Here is a 20,999-nt window from a genome sequence, read left to right as displayed (position 1 = left end):
CTTTATTTTAATTAATTTTTTTTGGGAGACTAGTGAATAAATGAGGCCCACTATATTACAGTATAGTTTCTGTGGCACAAAATGACTGACAGAGATACCACAGACAGGACTGGCGCAGATGCACTGATTGGCAATATAAATCTCCCTTTTTAGGTGTGGGACAGTGCAGAAAAATACAGGCCCACTGTTTTACACTACACAGTTTCAGGGGCAGACAGTGGCTTGAAGATATATTTAAAAAAAAATAAAAAATACAATTACTATCTCCCAACAATAATCTCAGAAAAGTATGGCAGGCAGCAATTAAAGGGACGGCTGCACACAAAAAGTGTGGGCAAACAAACAAGATAGCTGTGCAGAAAGGAAGGAGCAGCAGGATTTGTGCTTTGAAAAAAGCAGTTGGTTTGCACAGCGGCGTACACACAGCAACGCAGCTATCAGGGAGCCTTCTAGGGCAGCCCTATAAGCTACAGAGCTGATGAAGAAAAATCTAGCCTCCACTGTCCCTGCAAAGAAAAGGTGGTGTTGGACAGTGGAAATCGCTACAGCACAAGCGGTTTTGGGGGTTAATTTACCCCGCCTAACGCTATCCCTGCTTCTGACGAAGCGGCAGCAACCTCTCCCTATGCTCAGATCGGCAGCAGTAAGATGGCGGTTGGCGGGAACGCCCCTTTATAGCCCCTGTGACGCCGCAGAAAGCAAGCCAATCACTGCCATGCCCTTCTCTAAGATGGTGGGGACCGAGACCTATGTCATCACACTGCCCACACTCTGCATCCACCTTCATTGGCTGAGAAAAGGCGCTGAAAGCATCATACGAAACGCGACTTTGGCGCGAAGGTCGCCGACCGCGTGGCCGATCCCACGCTGCGATCGGGTCGGGTTTCACGAAACCCGACTTTGCCAAAAGTCGGCAACTTTTGAAATTGTACGATCCGTTTCGCTCAACCCTAATTTTTAGTATTATTCAGATTTTTAATGACTATTATTGTTATTAACTTCATTTTAAGTTAAATTACCACCTGCGTAAGCGCTATTGAATGTTGTCATTATTTACTTTAGTTTAATCACCAGCAGCGTTAATTAGATAGCAATGAGCGTGCCGAGCGTTAGCTGGCTGGAAACATCTAGTATATATATATATATATATATATATATATATATATATATATATATATATATATAAACTTTGAAGAGCAAAAATTGCATCCTCGCATTGCACACGGATGACATACGGATCACTTTTTGGGAGCATTTCGGCGAATCTTGGCCGTGAAAAACTGACCCATTTTTTATACATTATATGTGACTCCAGCCAAAGTGAGACAACAGGTGAAGGGGGCCCCATGAGGCGGGACACCACTGCCTGAAGCCTTTGTTGTTTTTGTCCACGGGTCATACCTGGCCAGCCAAAAGGACACATGTGGCCGCACTTTGCCAATGTGTGCTACAGACCACTACTCGATAACACGTTCTTATATACATAACCTTACCTCTAGAGATGAGCTGATCTTTTCAAATTTGAATTTAGCTGGTTTCACCAAATTTTCACAAACAATTGCATAATTAAATGGTTACTAATAGCCTGGTAAATATGTTGATAAAACTCTGAATTCCCCTTGGAGTAAAGGTACCGTCACATTAAGCGACGCTGCAGCGATATCGACAACGATGCCGATCGTTGCAGCGTCGCTGTTTGGTCGCTGGTGAGCTGTCACACAGACAGCTCTTCAGCGACCAACGATGCCGAAGTCCCCGGGTAACCAGGGTAAACATCGGGTTACTAAGCGCAGGGCCGCACTTAGTAACCTGATTTTTACCCTGGTTACCAGTGTAAATGTAAAAAAAAACAAACACTACATACTTACATTGCCGTGTCTGTTGCGTCCCCTGCCTTCAGCTTCCCTGCACTGTGTAAGCGCCGGCCCTAAAGCACAGCGGTGACGTCACCGCTGTGCTTTGCTTTACGGCTGGCACTGACACATTCAGTGCAGGAAGCTCTGAGCAGCAGCGCGGACGCCGGGGGACGTGACAGACATCAGAGGGTGAGTATGTAGTGTTTTTTTTTATTTTTACAATGGTAACCAGGGTAAATATCGGGTTACTAAGTGCGGACCTGCGCTTAGTAACCCGATATTTACTCTGGTTACCATTGTAAAACATTGCTGGCATCGTTGCTTTTGCTGTCAAACACAACGATACACGCCGATCTGGCGGCCAAATAAAGTTCTGGACTTTCAGCAATGACCAGCGATATCACAGCAGGATCCTGATCGCTGCTGCGTGTCAAACTCAACGATATTGCTATCCAGGACGCTGCAACGTCACGGATCGTTGTCGTTCTCACTGCAAAGTCGTTTAGTGTGAAGGTACCTTAAATAGAACCTGTTCTGAGCTTTTTCATGCAAACACAGCCTATTTAATGTCCAAGTGACCTCAATCTATCTGAATAGGGAAAAACAGAGGGTAAAAGGTGGTAACCAGCAACCTATTTAAACACACTCAGCAGTTTCAGAATTTGTAGGCTACTTATATTGCATATATGGTACAAAAATATCCATGTTCTGGGGTAGATTCATGCTTTGCTGCTTTTTATACACAGGCAGGCAAAACAAGTTTTTTTGCATAAGCAATCTAAACTGTGAAAATGTCAGTATTCCGGGTTTTCTAAGTCACCTTGTGAATGATTTTGCCCTATGTTAAGATGGAGTTTGCTGTTTTTGTCTGCCCTACTTCCTGTTCGTTTGTTTAAAACCCGGGTCAGGTGTTAGCCTCTTTGTTGGAGTATTCTGATTCTGTTCTCTTTCAGCTCAGCTGCTGGTTCTGAGTGTGTCTCTACCTCTGGACATTTCCTGCATATGTAAGCTACACTCTCTATGTTATCATTAGTCTGCTGACTTGGAACTTAACCCTTGGTTTATTCCTCCTGGTAAGAACTGTGTTTTTGGAACTATGTTTCTGGACTTTGTTTTTGGACTGAGTGTTGCTACTTAATCCTTCGTTTACTCCCCCCGGTGGGAGCTGTTGGAAACAACACCAGTATAAAACTTTAATGTGAACCTGTTTCTGAACTTACCTGTGTTGATGCCACATCTGGGATCAACTTGTGAACTAGTTTCTGGACTTACCCGTGTTCATTTCACACCTGGGATGAACTTGTGGACTTGTTCTGGACTTCCCTGTGTTTACTTCATACCTGGATTTGACTCTCTCTGTACCGACAGTGTTTGGATCTGCACCACGTCACCTGTCACACTCACCTTTTGATCACTTTGCTGAGGACTCTGCCTTAAGAACTCTGCCGATTTTCTGTATATGTTTCAAGAACTCGTTTCATTCTAGGACACTGAGTTATTAGTATATTGTTTTGGGTGTTATTGCTGTTGTACAAATACACTATTTGCACTAAAGAAACCCGTCTCTGTCTGTTCATTGCCCCATGCTATCAGAATCCTTGAGTTCCTACAATAGTATTACAGGAACACTTTAACGGATCCCACTGACTCTGAAAAAAATTTTCGTGACATATTGCACTTCTTGATAATGGTTTTAGGGGACCTTCATAGAGCAGGTGGGAGGAGGTCCATTGTATCTCCACCTGCAGAGTCCTGACAGGACCTGTGTGAAGTCAAGGTCACGTGATCATCACATGGGTTGTTAAATACCTGGACATGAGATTCAGGCTGTTGTATCTTATCTCCAGAAGAAGCTGAGGACTGTGTGGGTAATCTGCAAGGCAATCCTGCAGGGAAAAGGACTCTAAAGGACTGTGTCTTTACTTGTTTTACCGTTATGCCAGAAATGCTCTGTTTATTTTGCTGAACCCTGCCAAGATGTATGCTATCTATAATAAACCAGCAGGTGAACTTCTACTAGAACTGATCATGTGTCTACCTTGGGCAGCAGCTGAGTGTGTCAACCCTTCACACAACTAAATCCCATTTAAAGTGACTTTGAGGGTACAATATGACAGAAAACACCCTAAAGTGACAGCATTCTAAAAATGGCACCTCTCAAAGTACTCAAAACCACTGTCAAGAAGTTTATTAACCCTTTATGGCTAGAAGGTTGGAGGAGTGTTTAAACTAGGGATTGGGGGGGAGGGTATTCATTTTATAGGAGGGGAAGATAGTGCAGATAGAGACCTGGGCACAAATAAGGAAGTTGGGGGTGGCAGTGGCATGGGGGGTGGGTTTAGAACAATTAATAATTTAAGAAAGAATAGAGGTACAGAGAGATACATAAGGTGCATGTATACTAATGCCAGAAGCCTCGCCAACAAAATGGACGAATTAGAATTAATGTTGTTGGAGCATAATTATGATATGGTGGGGATATCTGAGTCATTGGCTGGACGAGAGCCATGACTGGGCTGTTAAATTAGAGGGCTATAGTCTTTTCAGAAATGACCGAACGGATAAGCGAGGGGGAGGTGTGTGTCTATATGTAAAATCATCCTTAAAACCCATCCTGCGTGATAACATAGGTGAATCTAATGAAAATGTAGAGTCCCTGTGGGTGGAGATAAGGGGAGGGGGAAAAATAATAAATTACTGATAGGGGTTTGTTATAAGTCTCCAAAAATAATGGAAGCAACGGAGAATATCCTCGTAAAGCAAATAGATGAAGCTGCGACTCAAGGAGAAATCATTATTATGGGGGACTTCAACTACCCTGAAATAGATTGGGGAACAGAAACCTGCAGTTCCAGCAAAGGTAATCGTTTTTTGACAACTATGAGAGACAATTACCTTTCACAACTTGTTCAGGACCCAATAAGAAGGGGGGCACTGCTAGACCTAATATTATCCAACAGGCCAGACCACATATCAAATATAAGGGTTGGGGGTCACTTGGGGAATAGAGATCACAAAATAATAAGTTTTCATGTATCCTTTAATAAGATGTGTAGTAGAGGGGTTACAAGGACACTAGACTTCCGTAGGGCAAATTTCCAACGGATGAGAGATGATCTTGGTGCCATTAACTGGGACGATATCCTTAGATATAAAAGTACACACAAAAAATGAGACGTTTATTAGCATCCTGGATAGGACCTGTGCACAGTGTATACTGTATGGGAATAAACATACTAGAAATAGGAGGAAACCAATATGGCTAAATAGAGCTGTAAGGGGCGCAATAAGTGACAAAAAGAAAGCATTTAGAGAATTAAAGGAAGTAGATAGTGAATGAGGCATTAAATAAATACAGAAAATTAAATAAATTCTGTAAAAAGCAAATCAAGGCAGCAAAGATTGAGACAGAGACTCATTGCCAGAGAGAGTAAAAATAATCCCAAAATGTTCATTAACTACGTAAATAGCCCCTTCATGACCTTGGGATTCTCCATTTTTCCGTGTTAGGTTTTTCGCTCCCCTCCTTCCCAGAGCCATAACTTTTTTATTTCTCCATCCATATGGCCATGTGAGGGCTTTTTTTTTGCGGGACGAGTTGTACTTTTGAACGACATCATTGGTTTTAGCATGTCGTGTACTAGAAAATGGGAAAAAAATTCAAGTGCGGTGAAATTGCAAAAAAAGTGCAATCCCACACTTTTTTTTTTGTTTTGGCTTTTTTGCTAGGTTCAATAAATGCTAAAACTGACCTACCATTATGATTCTCCAGGTCATTACGAGTTCATAGACACCTAACATGACTAGGTTATTTTTTTTATCTACGTGGTGAAAAAAAATTCCAAACTTTGCTAAAAAAAAAAAAAAAATTACGCCATTTTTCATGATCTGGGGTCAGTTGAGGGCTTATTTTTTGCATGCTAAGCTGGCGTTATTAATGATACCATTTCGGTGCAGATACGTTCTTTTGATAGCCCCTTATTGCATTTTAATGCAATGTCGCGGCGACCAAAAAAAGTAATTCTGGCGTTTTGAATTTTTTTTTTTTTTCTCTCTACGCTGTTTAGCGATCAGGTTAATGCTTTTTTTTATTGATCGGGCGATTCTGAACGCGGCGATACAATATGTGTAGGTTGTTTTTTTTTTTTAATTATTTTGAATGGGGCGAAAGGGGGGTGATTTAAACTTTTATATTTTTTTTCACTTTTTTTTACTTTTTTTTTACTTTTGCCATGCTTCAATAGCCTCCATAGGAGGCTAGAATCTGGCACAACGCGATCACCTCTGCTACATAGCAGCGATCCGATGTTCGCTGCTATGCAGCAGAAATGTAGGTGTGCTGTGAGCGCTGACCACAGGGTGGCGCTCACAGCTACCGGCGATCAGTAACCATAGAGGTCTCAAGGACCTCTATGGTTACTATTCAGAAGCATCGCTGACCCCGATCATGTGACGGGGTCGGCGATGCGCTCATTTCCGGCCACCCAGCCGGAAGCGCCGGTTAAATGCCGCTGTCTGTGTTTGACAGCGGCATTTAACTAGTTAATAGCGGCCAGTGAATCGCGATTTCACCCGCCGCTATTGCAGCTGACATGTCCCGGCTTTGATGCGGGCTCACCGCCGGAGCCCGCATCAAAGCGGGGGTTCTGACCTCGGACGTACTATCCCATCCGAGGTCAGAAAGGGGATAGTAAGAAACTAAAAAATGATAGTGTTGGCCCCCTTAAAAATAGTCTGGGTGAAATGGTGGATGAGAATGAGGAAAAAGCCAATATGCTAAATTACTTTTTTCATCAGTATTTACATAAGAAAATCCCATGGCAGACAATATGATCAGTGATAACAAAAATTCCCCATTAAATGTCACCTGCTTAACCCAGCAGGAAGTACGACGGCTTCTAAAAAACACTAAAATTGACAAATCTCCGGGCCTGGATGGGATACACCCCCGAGAACTGCAGGAATGAAATAGTCATTGATAGACCATTATTTTTAATCTTTAAAGAGTCCATAATAACAGGGTCTGTACCACAGGACTGGCGTATAGCAAATGTGGTGCCAATATTCAAAAAGTAGACAAAAACTGAACTCGGAAATTATAGGCCAGTAAGCTTAACCTCTACTGTGGGTAAAATCCTGGAGGGCATTCTAAGGGATGCTATGCTGGAGTATCTGAAGAGGAATAACCTCATGACCCAGTATCAACATGGGTTTACTAGGGACCGTTCCTGTCAGACTAATCTGATCAATTTCTATGAAGAGATAAGTTCCGGACTGGACCAAGGGAACCCAGTGGACGTAGTGTATATGGACTTTTCAAAAGTTTTTGATACGGTGCCACACAAAAGGTTGATACATAAAATGAGAATAAAGGGAATAGGGGAAAATGTGTTAGTGGGTTAAGAGCTGGCTCATGGATAGGAAAGGGTGGTTATTAATGGAGCACACTCGGACTGGGTCGCGGTTAGCAGTGGGGTACCACAGGGGTTAGTATTGGGCCCTCTTCTTTTTAACATATTTATTAATAACCTTGTAGGGGGCATACAGAGCAGAATTTCAATATTTGCAGATGGCACTAAACTCTGCAGGGTAATCAATACAGAGGAGGACAATTTTATATTACAGGATGATTTATGTAAACTAGAAGCTTGGGCTGATAAATGGCAAATGAGCTTTAATGGTGATAAATGTAAGGTCATGCACTTGGGTAGAAGTAATAAGATGTATAACTATGTGCTTAATTCTAAAACTCTGGGCAAAACCGTCAATGAAAAAGACCTGGGTGTATGGGTGAATGAAAAACTCACATTTAGTGTCATGTGTCAGGCAGCTGCTACAAAGGCAAATAAAATAATGGGATGCATTAAAAGAGGCATAGATGCTCATGAGGAGAACATAATTTTACCTCTATACAAGTCACTAGTTCGACCACACTTAGAATACTGTGTACAGTTCTGGTCTCCGGTGTATAAGAAAAACATAGCTGAACTAGAGCGGGTGCAGAGAAGAGCAACCAAGGTTTTTAAAGGACTGGGGGTCTGCAATACCAAGATAGGTTATTATTACACTTGGGGCTATTTAGTTTGGAAGAAAGAAGGCTAAGGGGTGTTCTTATTTTAATGTATAAATATATGATGGGACAGTACAAAGACCTTTCTGATGATCTTTTTAATCATAGACCTGAGACAGGGACAAGGGGGCATCGTCTACGTCTGGAGGAAAGAAGGTTTAAGCATAATAACAGATGCAGATTCTTTACTATAAGAGCAGTGAGACTATGGAACTCTCTGCCATATGATGTTGTAATGAGTGATTCCCTACTAAAATTTAAGAGGGGACTGGATGCCTTTCTTGAAAAGCGTAATGTTGCAGGTTATATATACTAGATTCCTTGATAGGGCGTTGATCCAGGGAACTAGTCTGATTGCCGTATGTGGAGTCAGGAAGGAATTTTTTTCCCCAATGTGGAGCTTACTCTTTGCCACATGGGTTTTTTTTTGCCTTCCTCTGGATCAACATGTTAGGGCATGTTAGGTTAGGCTATGGGTTAAACTAGATGGACTTAAAGTCTTCCTTTGACCTTAATAACTATGTTACTATGTTACTATGTTTAGGAGCTTTACAGGAATTATTGGAATGTGGAAGTAAAAATTAAATTTAACTTTTTTCAAATGTTTTTACTTAAGGCACAATTTTTTATATTCACAATGGTAACAAGAGAAAATGAACCCCAAAATTTGTGCAATTTTTCCTCAGAATGCTGATACCCCATATGTGGGGGAAAACTACTGTTTAAACTCACAGCAGGGCTAGGAAGGGAATGAGCACCATTGGACTTTTGAAGCGCAAAATTGGCTGAAATTATTAGTCGATGCCATGTAACATTTGGAGAGACCTTGATGTGCCTAAACAGTAGAAACCCCACCATGTGACCCCATTTTAGAAACTGGACCCCTCAAGAAATGTATCTAGATTTGTAGTGAGCACCTTGAACTCCCAGGTGCTTCACAGACATTTATAATGTAGCGCCGTGAAAATAAAAAATCACATTTTTTTTTCTACAAATATGTTCTTTTACCCTCAAATTTTTTATTTTTGCAAGGGTGACAGGGGGAAATGGAACTCACAATTTGTTGTGAAATTTCTCCTGAGTATGCTGATGCCCCATATGTGGGGAAAAACTACTGTTTTGGCACATGACAGGGCTCCGAATGGATGGAGTGACATTTTGGAATGCAGACTTTGATGGAATGGTCTGAAGGTGTCATGTTGCGTTTGGAGAGCCCCTTATGTGTAGAAACTCCCACAGTTGACACCATTTTGAAAACCAGACTGCTCAAGGAATTTATCTAGATGAGTGGGGAGCACCTAGAACACACAGGTGTTTCACAGAATTTTACAACGTTAATAAGTGGAAGCAAAAAATATATATATTTGCTGTGAAGTTTCTCCTGAGTACATAAATACCTTTATATGTGGTTGAAAACTGCTTTTGAGGCACAGTGAAAAGCTCAGAAGAGAATAAGTGCCATATTGTAGTTCAGGTTATGCTGAAATAGTTTGAGGATGCTATGTAACATTGGCAGAGCCCCTGATGTGCCAGAACAACAGAAACCCCCCTTAAGTAATGTCATTTTACAAAGTAAAATGCCCAATGAATTCATCTAGGGGTGCAGTGATCATATTAGCAGCCCGTGTGCCTCACAGAATTTTATACCATTAGGTGGTGAAGAAAAATGATAATTACTTACAGGTAATTTGATTTTCCAGAACCATGACAGCACCGTACGTGAGAGATGGCATCCGCCCCCAGGAACAGGAAACCTGCAGCAGAGATAAAAGAATGGGGTGGCCCCTCTCTCCTCAGTTTGTTTCAGAGTATGGAAGATGACCGCTTTGTTAGGACACACTCATATATTACATTTACATTGTATAGCTCTTTATTAGTTTCTATCTATACATATATCTCATATATATTTACTTATATATAATAACTTTTTTTTTTTTTTTGTGAATCACATAACCATCACCAAGATAGGGCGGGAATTAACGCGGTGCTGTCATGGTTCTGGAAAATCAAATTACCCATAAGTAATTATCATTTTTTCCCTTCACCATGACAGCACCGTACGTGAGAGGAAGAAATAGAAGACTCCTAGGGTGGGACAACAGCAGATAGTACCTTTCTCCCGAAAGACAAGTTTGATAGACCTAAGTCTAGCCTATAATGTCGGAAGAAGGTAGAGGGTGAAGACCATACTGCCGCTCTACAAATCTGTTCCACCGAAGCGTTTGCCCTTTCCGCCCAGGATGTGGCAATAGCACGCGTGGAGTGGGCCGTAACACCCTGTGGGGGAACTTGGCCAGAAGAGGAATATAAAAGTGAAATAGCCGTACGCAACCACCGTGCAATAGTTGCCTTTTGAGGCCTTTTTTCCCCTGTTTGACCCCTGGAAGGTGACAAAAAGGGTTGATGACTGACGCCAAGATTTTGAGGCTTCTATGTATTGAAGCAGGCAGCGTCTGACATCAAGACAATGGAAGGTTTGCTCTCCTTGGTATTTTGGTTGAGGACAAAATGTGGGCAAAATAATTTCCTGGTCCCTATGAAATTTTGAGTTGACCTTTGGTAGGAAGGCCGGGTTGGTTTTGATAACTACTTTGTCATCCTGGAAGGTAGTGTAAGGGGGGTTCACTGAAATAGCTTGCAGCTCGCAGGTGCGTCGGGCTGAAGTTAAGGCAACCAGAAGGACAGTTTTTAGGGTTAAGGATTTTATTGAAATGGAATCGAGAGGCTCAAAGGGGGAACAGTTAGAGCATTTAAAACTAAAATTAGATCCCAGGGAGCCACCTTAGGTAATAATTTTGAGGGTCTAGATGTAAAGGAGGCTCGGATGAACCTATAGACCCAAGGGTGGTCAGCAAGTTTCTAATCAAACCGCACCCAGGGCGGAGACTTGCACCTTTAAGGTGCTAGTAGATAGCCCCCTCTCTAACCCTTTTTGGAGAAATTCTAGAATTTCTTTTACCGGAACTTCTTGGCTTGCCTCGGACAACTGTCGCCCCGAGAATTCCAGGAATTTTTGCCAAATTTTTTGGTATTTCTCTGAGGTGACCTTTTTTCTGCTAGTGAGCAAGGTGGTTACCAAAGGGTTCGAGAATCCTTTTGCTAATAGAAGCCCCCTCTCAAGTTCCAGGCAGTGAGATGTAGCCTGTATACTTGTGGATGTTGAACTGGTGTAGGAGATCCGAGGCATCCGGGAGGATCCACGGGTCCGAGATAGACATGCGTCTGAGCCACGTGAACCATGCCCTTTTCGGCCAAAAGGGGGCTATGAGGATCACTCGTGCCTTGTCTTCCCGAATTTTCTTGAGGACTGTCGGGATTAATGGTATAGGGGAAAATGCGTACGCTAGATGAAAGTTCCATTGGTATAGAAACGCGTCCACTCCCTCCGGGTGTTCTCTTGGGTTCAGAGAATAGAACTTCTTCACCTTCCGATTTTCTTTTGTGGCGAACAAGTCTATTTCTGTAACGCCCCAGCTGGCACATATTTTCCCAAATATTCCCTGGTTCAGGGACCACTCCCATTGATGTAATATGTGACGGCTTAAGAAGTCGGCTACTTGATTCTCTGACCCTTTTAAATATGTTCTGGTTAAGGAAAGAAGGTTGTTCTCGGCCCATATGAAAAGTTCTTTGGCTTCTGCCATAAGGGATAGTGATCTTGTGCCCCCTTGACGATTTATATAGGCTATCGTTGTGTTGTTGTCAGACAACACCACCACATGTCTTCCTCGTATCCCTTCTCCTATATGAAGTGCTTGCCTTACCGCCGACAATTCTTTTAGATTGGAGGACGCTGCTGTCATTGAGGCCCCCCATTGACCCTGTAGGACCTGATCCTCCAAGTGTGCTCCCCACCCCCATTGGCTCGCATCGGTAGTAAGGACTACTGGATCCTGCACTGACCACGGCACTGCGTTGCTTAAATTTTTTGTTCTCAGCCACCATTCTAGTGAGTCCTGAATTCTTGGAGAGAATTTTCCAATTCAGATTGTATGGATTCCTCATTTGTTCGGTTAGTGTCTGCCATTGTAATTCTCGTGTGTGGCTTTTTGCCCTCCGTGTTGCTGGAATTGTTGCCGTTAGAACTCCTAAGAGAGGCATTGCATTCTGTAGTGAGATGGTCTGTTGTAGCTGGAACAGTTGTACTTTCTGTTGGATAGTTTGAATTTTTCTCTGTGGGAGGACACACTCCTGTTTGACTGAATCCAATAGGATCCCGAGGAATTCTTGAGTCTGTGTTGGGATAAGTCTTAATTTTTTTCAGGTTTATCCTAACTTGGTCAGCACCTCCAGTACTCTTGCGACTGTTTTCTCGCAATTTTCTTTGTTTGCTATTACCAAAAAATCGTCCAAATAAGGTACCAGCATTATGTCTTCTTTCCTGATGAAGGACACCACTTCAGAAATGATTTTTGTAAACACGCAGGGCGCTATAGCCACCCCGAAGGGAAGTCATTGATATTGTAGATGGGTGGGGGTCTTTGCAAGGTTTACCACTAATCTCAGGTATTGTTGGTGTTGGACAGCGATTGACACATGGTAGAAAGCATCTGTAAGATCGATCACTGCCATGTAACAGTTTGGGTCGAGTACTTTTATTGCAGTTCTTAGGGTTTCCACTTTGAACCTCTCTACTTGAATATAATGGTTTAGAGCCTTCAGGTTGAATATCACTCTCAGCGAGCCGTCTGGTTTTGGCGTTAGAAACAAGGTGCTGTAGAACCCTTTCCCTATCTCTTGATGCGGTACTCTTATTAGCACTTCCTTTTGTATGAGGAGATGAACTTCTTTCTAGTGTGGCTTGATTTTTTTTTGGCCACTTGGGTCATTATTACAGGATTTGGCGGGAGGCTGGAGAACTTGAGTCTTAGACCTTCTGACAACAAGTTGGTTATCCATTGAGAAGCCGGCAGTACTGCCCAGTGGTGGACAAACCATCGGAGTCTTCCCCCCCCCCACTGGGATTTTGGCGTCATTGATGTTTGGGATCAGACTTGGGGGGAGGCTTGTTGAAAAGGAATCCCCTTTCTTTTCGATCTTTCCAGGGTCTGCCCCGACTAGACCTGTCATCTGACCGGCCGTGGGTCCTTCTATATCCAGATCCACGAAAGGATGAACGAGAGGTTTCCCATCAGCGCCTAGGAAAGGAAGGAGGTGGAAAACGCTTCTTCTTGTCCGATGCCTTCTCAAGGATCTCATTTACAGCCTTACCAAAAAGATATTGTCCTTCACAGGGTACCCCACAGAGTTTGACCTTCGATTGGAAGTCAGCCATCCAATTTTTCAGTCACAATGCTCTACGACCCGAGTTGGATAAAGCACATGCACGTGCGGCACTTCTGACAGAATCAATTGAAGCATCTGCCAGGAATCTTGCGGCGCCCTGTAGAGAGAGTAATGCTTCAAGTAGTCTCTCTCTCGGGCATTTGTTTTTGATCTGGTCACTTAGCTCCTCTAACCACTTGACCATAGCACGTGCTGTGCAAGTGGCAGCAACCCCGGGTTTAAATGACCATGTCGCTGCTTCCCAAGCCGATTTTAGAAAGGCATCTGCTTTCTTGTCGAGGGGGTCTTTTAGGGCTCACATGTCCTCAAATGGCAATGCTACCCCTTTAGAGGTGCTGGCAATGGCAGCATCTAACTTAGGAGCCTTTTCCCACTTTTCACAGATCTCTTCATCAAAGGGGTACTTGCGCTTTAAGGCCTGAGGGATGGATATCTAATTATTGGGCTTTTTCCACTCTCTTTTATTTAAATTGACTATATTATCATGGAAGGGAAAAAATGTATGCTTTTTTTCCCTCCAAGTTACTGAACATGGTGTCCTGAATTGACCGGGGCTCCTTAGGGGTCTCTACCCCCATAGTCGCTCTAACGAGTTTGAGCAGTTTCCCAATATCTTCTGATTGAAAATAAGGGTGGCCATACTCCTCATCCGAGGAGTCTAGGTCTGAGGCATCAGAGGGGGTTAATACTCCCGGATCATCCCCTGAATCTACGTCCGACCCTTGTTCACTTGTTGGGGGAGGGGGAGGTGGGGGTTCCCTTTGCTGTATGATGTTTCAGCTGCTCCTTAACCATTGATTTGACTTCCTCCCGTATAATCGTTTTAATATTTTGTAATAAGGAAGAAGATTCTTCTGCAACCGTTTTGTCAATACAAGGCTGGCAGATTTTCTTGCTATATAGTCTAGGGAGTGTGTCTTTACATAGTGCACAGGCTCTATTTTTCTGTTTGGAGGTGGTTTTCTTCCCCTAAAAAACACATAATGTACAGGGTATCAGTATGTGTGGTTCGCCTTACAAAGGCACTCACCCCTTCAGGACCCCGGATACCGCGGTAGCTTGTGCCTCCTCAGACATTTTGGGCGCAGGCATCATCAGTGTGTCCGGATCCATCACTGGTTTGGTCATCTTAGCAGGCAGATTGCTTGCTGTAAAGGACCAGCGATTTCCTTGGTTGCTCTATTATATATCAGGAGTGGTGTGCGCGCCTCTGTAACAAACTTCCGCCCAGAAGTGTCCAGCACACCGGCTCCCTCGGCGTGTGACGTCACTTCCGCGCAACCGGAAGTCGTCATCCTTCACTTCGGTGCCAGCGTCAGTGAAGGACACGCCCCTTATCCCCGGACCAGCCTCCTGCACAGAGCGGATGCCGGGGAGTCCAGCGAGGGGGAAAAAAGGCGTGGACACAACAGTCCCTTCACCTGGATAGTACCGCACGCAATGCCGCCGAGTATGGCTGGCCCCCCGCGGACCTCGGCCTCCGGACCGGTATCATCAGAGGGAGATCCCTCCGGAGGTAGGAGCTCTGTGACAGGCATCCACCTGCAGGAACAGGAAACCAAACTGAAGAGAGAGGGGTCGCCCCATTCTTTTATCTCTGCTGCAGGTTTCCTGTTCCTGGGGGCGGATGCCATCTCTCACGTACGGTGCTGTCATGGTGAGGGGAAAAAGAATAATTACATTTTTACAGCTAAAATTTTCTGCTGCGTGCACCAATAACCTACATGAAATTATTTTCAGGCAGAGTACAAAGCTCAGAAGGGAAGAAGCGCCACATTATAGTGAAGATTTTACTGTTATGGTTTGGAGGAGCCATGACCCACTGGGAGATTCCCTGAGGTGCCAGAACAGCAGAACCCCTCCATAAGTGAACCCATTTTACAAACTTCACCTGTCAATGAATTCATCTACGGGTGCAGTGAACATATTGACACCACAGATGTGCCACAGAATTTTATACCATTCGGCAGACAAGAAAAACTTATTGCATTTTTACCACCAAAATTTTATGTTAGCCCCAGATTTTACATTTTACATTTTCACAAGGAAAAATGGGTAAAAATGGCACCAAAAATTGGCCCACAATTTCTGCTGAATGTAGAAATACCCCATATGTGGCTGTACACTACAGTTTAGCCATACGCCGAGACTCAGAAGGGACAGAGCACTATTTGCCACCTGGAGCTCATATTTTCCTAGGATAGTTTGTGGATTCCATATACAAAGCCCCTAAGTGCTAGAAGAGCAGAATACTCCCTCAAGTGACCCCATTTTTTAAATTATACACCTTTGGGAATTTATCTACAGGTGTAGTACTGAATTTGTCTCCATGGGTGAATTTCCAGAAATGTTGCTGAGTGAAAATTGCAAACTGCCATTGTAGTGTCCAGTATATTGTAGTGCAAATTATGTTTTAGTGCCTAGTACACTATGCCCAGCTTTTGCTTCTGGAGACACGCATGCGTAAATCAGACTGGCTCTCATCGCTATAGAAATGCCAAACATGTAGACGCAAAATGTGGTTTAGGCTCACTGGAATTCAGAAAAGATGGGGACATTTGGATTTGGGAGTGCATAATTTGCTGAATTTCTTTTGCGGGGCTAGGAGCCATTTCATTTTTCCAGAGCCTTTGTACTACCAATAAAGTGGAAGCCCCTTAACCCCTTCCCGACCTTTGACGCCACGTAGGCGTCATGAAAACCCGTGCCAATCTGACCCATGACGCCTATGTGGCGTCATGGAAAGATCGCATCCCTGCAGATCGGGTGAAAGGGTTAACTCCATTTTCACCCGATCTGCAGAGACAGGGGGAGTGGTACTTCAGCTCAGGGGGGGTGGCTTCACCCCCCCGTGGCTACGATCGCTCTGATTGGCTGTTGAAAGTGAAACAGCCAATCAGAGCGATTTGTAATATTTCACCTATGAAAATGGTGAAATATTACAATCCAGCCATGGCCGATGCTGCAATAGCATCTGCCATGGCTGGAGACCCTGATCTGCCCCCCCCCACCCCACCGATCGCCCCCCCAGTCGTCCTTTCTGCCCCGATCTCCTGTCCGCTCCCCTCCTCCCTCCTGTCCTCTCCCCCGGTCCTCTTATCCGCTCCCCCGGTCCTCCGATCCCCCCCCCCGTGTTCTGATCCCACCCCCCCATACTTACCTAGCTTCGATGTCCCTCCCGGTGTCCGGCCGTCTTCTCCATGGGCGCCGCCATCTTGGAAAATGGCGGGCGCATGCGGAGTGCGCCCGCCGAATCTGCCAGCCGGCAGATTCATTACAAGTACATTTTGATCGCTGTGGTAGGTTCTATCGCAGCAATCAAAATAAAAAAATAATAAATAAACCCCCCCCCCTTTATCACCCCCATAGGTAGGGACAATAGTAAAATAAAGAAAATATTTTTTTTTCTTTTTCCACTAGGGTTAGGGTTAGAACTAGGGGTAGGGTTAGGGTTAGGGGTAGGGTTAGGGTTACGGGTAGGGTTAGGGTTAGGGGTAGGGTTATGGCATGTGCACACAGAGCGGATCGGCCGCGGATCCGCAGCGGATCGGCCGCGGATCCGCAGCGCATCGGCAGCGGATCCGCAGCGGATCGGCAGCGGATTCGCAGCGCATCGGCAGCGGATCCGCAGCGGATTGGCCGTGGATCCGCAGTGGATTGGCCGCGGATCCGCAGCGGATTGGCCGCAGATCCGCAGTGGATTGGCAGTGGATCCGCAGCGGATTGTCCGCGGATCCGCAGCGGATTGGCGAATTCGAAGCAGTTTTCCATCAGGTTTACAGTACCATGTACACCTAAGGAAAATCAAATCCGCTGTGCCCATGGTGCGGAAAATTCCGTGCAGAAACGCTGCGTTGTATTTTCCGCAGCATGTCAATTCTTTGTGCGGATTCTGCAGCGTTTTACACCTGTTCCTCAATAGGAATCCGCAGGTGAAATCTGCACAAAAAAACACTGGAAATCTGCTGTAAATCCGCAGGTAAAACGCAGTGCCTTTTACCTGCAGATTTTTCAAAAATCGTGCGGAAAAATCTCACACGAATCCGCAACGTGGGCATATAGCCTTAGGGTTAGGGTTGGAATTAGAGTTAGGGTTGGAATTAGGGCTAGGGTTTGAAATAGGGTTAAGATTAGTCTTGTGGTTAGGGTTACGGATAGGGTTAGGGGTGTGTTGGCGTTACAGTTGTGGTTAGGGTTGGGATTAGGGTTACGGTTGGGATTAGGGTTAGGATTAGGGTTAGGGTTGGAATTAGGGTTACGGGTGTGTTGCGGTTAGGGTTGTGGTTAGGGGTGTGTTGGGGTTAGGGTTGTGATTAGGGTTATGGCTACAGTTGGGATTAGGATTAGGGGTGTGTTGGGGTTAGTGTTGAAGTTAGAATTGAGGGGATTCCACTGTTTGGGCACATCAGGGGTCTCCAAACACAACATGGCGCCACCATTGATTCCAGCCAATCTTGCGTTCAAAAAGTCAAATGGTGCTCCCGCCCTTCCAAGCCCCGACGTGCGCCCAAACAGTGGTTTACCCCCACATTTGGGGTACCAGCGTACTCAGGACAAACTGGGCAACAACTGTTGGGGTCCAATTTCTCCTGTTACCCTTGCAAAAATAAAAAATTACTTGCTAAAACATAATTTTTGAGGAAAGAACAATTATTTTTTATTTTCACGGCTCTGCGTTATAAACTTCTGTGAAGCACTTGGGGGTTCAAAGTGCTCACCACACATCTAGATAAGTTCCCTTGGGGGTCTAGTTTCCAAAATGGAGTCACTTGTGGGGAGTTCCTACTGTTTAGGCACATCAGGGGCTCTGCAAACGCAACATGATGCCCGCAGAGCATTCCATCAAAGTCTGCATTTCAAAACGTCACTACTTCCCTTCCGAACCCCGACGTGTGCCAAAACAGTGGTTTACCCCCACATATGGGGTATCAGCGTACTCAGGAGAAACTGGACAACAACTTTTGGGGTCCAATTTCTCCTGTTACTCTTGCAAAAATAAAAAAATTCTGGGCTAAAAAATTATTTTTGAGGAAAGGAAACACATTTTTTATTTTCACGGCTTTGTGTTATAAACTTCTGTGAAGCACTTGGGGGTTCAAAGTGCTCACTACACATCTAGATAAGTTCCCTTGGGGGTCTAGTTTCCAAAATGGAGTCAATTGTGGGGAGTTCCTACTGTTTAGGCACATCAGGGGCTCTGCAAACGCAACCTGACGCCCGCAGAGCATTCCATCAAAGTCTGCATTTCAAAACGTCACTACTTCCCTTCCGAACCCCGACGTGTGCCAAAACAGTGGTTTACCCCCACATATGGGGTATCAGCATACTCAGGAGAAACTGGACAACAACTTTTGGGGTCCAATTTCTCCTGTTACCCTTGGGAAAATAAAAAATTGTGGGCTAAAAATCATTTTTGAGAAAAGAAAAATTATTTTTTATTTTCATGGCTCTGCGTTATAGACTTCTGTGAAGCACTTGGGGGTTCAAAGTGCTCACCGCACATCTAGATTAGTTCCTTGGGAGGTCTAGTTTCCAAAATGGGGTCACTTGTGCGGGAGCTCCAATGTTTAGGCACACAGGGGCTCTCCAAACGCAACATGGTGTCCGCTAATGATTGGAGCTAATTTTCCATTCAAAAAGCCAAATGGCGTGCCTTCCCTTCTGAGCCCTGCCGTGCGCCCAAACAGTGGTTTACCCCCACATATGGGGTATCATCGTACTCAGGACAAACTGGACAACAACATTTGGGGTTCAATTTCTCCTATTACCCTTGGGAAAATAAAAAATTCTGGGCTAAAAATCATTTTTGAGGAAAGAAAAATTATTTTTTTATTTTCACGGCTCTGCGTTATTAACTTCTGTGAAGCACCTGGGGGTTATAAGTGCTCACTATGCATCTAGATAAGTTCCTTGGGGGGTCTAGTTTCCAAAATGGGGTCACTTGTAGGGGAGCTCCAATGTTTAGGCACACAGGGGCTCTCCAAACGCGACATGGTGTCCGCTAACGATTGGAGCTAATTTTCCATTCAAAAAGTCAAATGGCACGCCTCCCCTTCCGAGCCTTGCCGTGCACCCAAACAGTGGTTTACCCCCACATATGAGGTATCGGCATACTCAGGAGAAATTGCCCAACAAATTTTAGGATCCATTTTATCCTGTTGCCCATGTGAAAATGAAAGAATTGAGGCTAAAAGAAATTTTGTGTGAAAAAAAAAGTACTTTTTCATTTTTGCGGATCAATTTGTGAAGCACCTGGGGGGTTTAAAGTGCTCACTATGCCTCTAGATGAGTTCCTTGGGGGGTCTAGTTTCCAAAATGGGGTCACTTGTTGGGGAGCTCCAATGTTTAGGCACACAGGGGCTTTCCAAACGTGACATGGTGTCCGCTAACGATGGAGATAATTTTTCATTCAAAAAGTCAAATGGCGCTCTGTTATGACCCCAATGGCAGAGGGTCTCAAAAGTACATACCAAGTCTGCAAACACAAAAAACCAGCTCATAGGGCAGTGGTAACTGGGCTGACCATATATCTAATCCTAGCACCACAAATAGCAGCAGCCGGGGAACGTGCCTACGTTGGTTCTAGACGTCTCGCGCAAGCCGGAGAACTAACTAACCCTAGAAGGGAAAAGATAGACCTTTCTTGCCTCCAGAGAAAAGACCCCAAAAGTGGATACAAGCCCCCAACAAATAATAACGGTGAGGTAAGGAGAAAAGACAAACGTAAGAATGAACTAGATATTTAGCAAAGAGAGGCCCACTGACTAATAGCAGAATATAGTAAGATGACTTATATGGTCAGCAAAAACCCTATCAAAATTTCCACGCTGGATATTCGAGAACCCCCGAACCGTCTAACGGCCCGGGGGGAGAACACCAGCCCCCTAGAGCTTCCAGCAAAATCAGGAATCACATTTAGTACACGCTGGACAAAAAATAAGAGCAAAGCAAATAACCAAAAAACAAGGAAGCAGGACTTAGCTTAATTTTGCAAGATCCAAGACCAGCAGACAGGAGCAAACAGAAAGGAACTGATTACAATGATGCCAGGCACTGGACTGAGAAACCAGGAAGTTTATATAGCAACACCCCTGGACTAACGACCCAGGTGGGTGCCAAACTGAGGAAAGACAATCCCAGAGTCATATCACTAGTGACCACAAGAGGGAGCCAAAAAAGTCTAATTCACAACAGTACCCCCCCTTTAAGGAGGGGTCACCGAACCCTCACCAAGACCACCAGGGCGATCAGGATGAGCAGCGTGAAAGGCACGAACTAAATCGGCCGCATGCACATCAGAGGCAACCACCCAGGAATTATCCTCCTGACCATAGCCCTTCCACTTGACCAGATACTGAAGCTTTCGCCTGGAGAGACGAGAATCCAAGATCTTCTCCACCACGTACTCCAACTCGCCCTCAACCAACACCGGAGCAGGAGGCTCAACAGAAGGAACCACAGGTACAACGTACCGCCGCAACAAAGACCTATGGAACACGTTGTGAATGGCAAACGACACCGGAAGATCCAAGCGAAAGGACACAGGATTAAGGATTTCCAATATCTTGTAAGGACCGATGAAGCAAGGCTTAAATTTACGAGAGGAGACCTTCATAGGAACAAATCGAGAAGACAGCCATACCAAATCCCCAACACGAAGTCGGGGACCCACACCGCGGCGGCGGTTGGCAAAACGCTGAGCCTTCTCCTGTGACAACTTCAAGTTGTCCACCACATGATTCCAGATCCGCTGCAACCTATCCACCACGGAATCTACCCCAGGACAG

Source organism: Ranitomeya variabilis, chromosome 8, assembly GCF_051348905.1.
Source record: "Ranitomeya variabilis isolate aRanVar5 chromosome 8, aRanVar5.hap1, whole genome shotgun sequence".
NCBI lineage: Eukaryota > Metazoa > Chordata > Amphibia > Anura > Dendrobatidae > Ranitomeya > Ranitomeya variabilis.
This window is presented reverse-complemented; position numbering follows the sequence as displayed.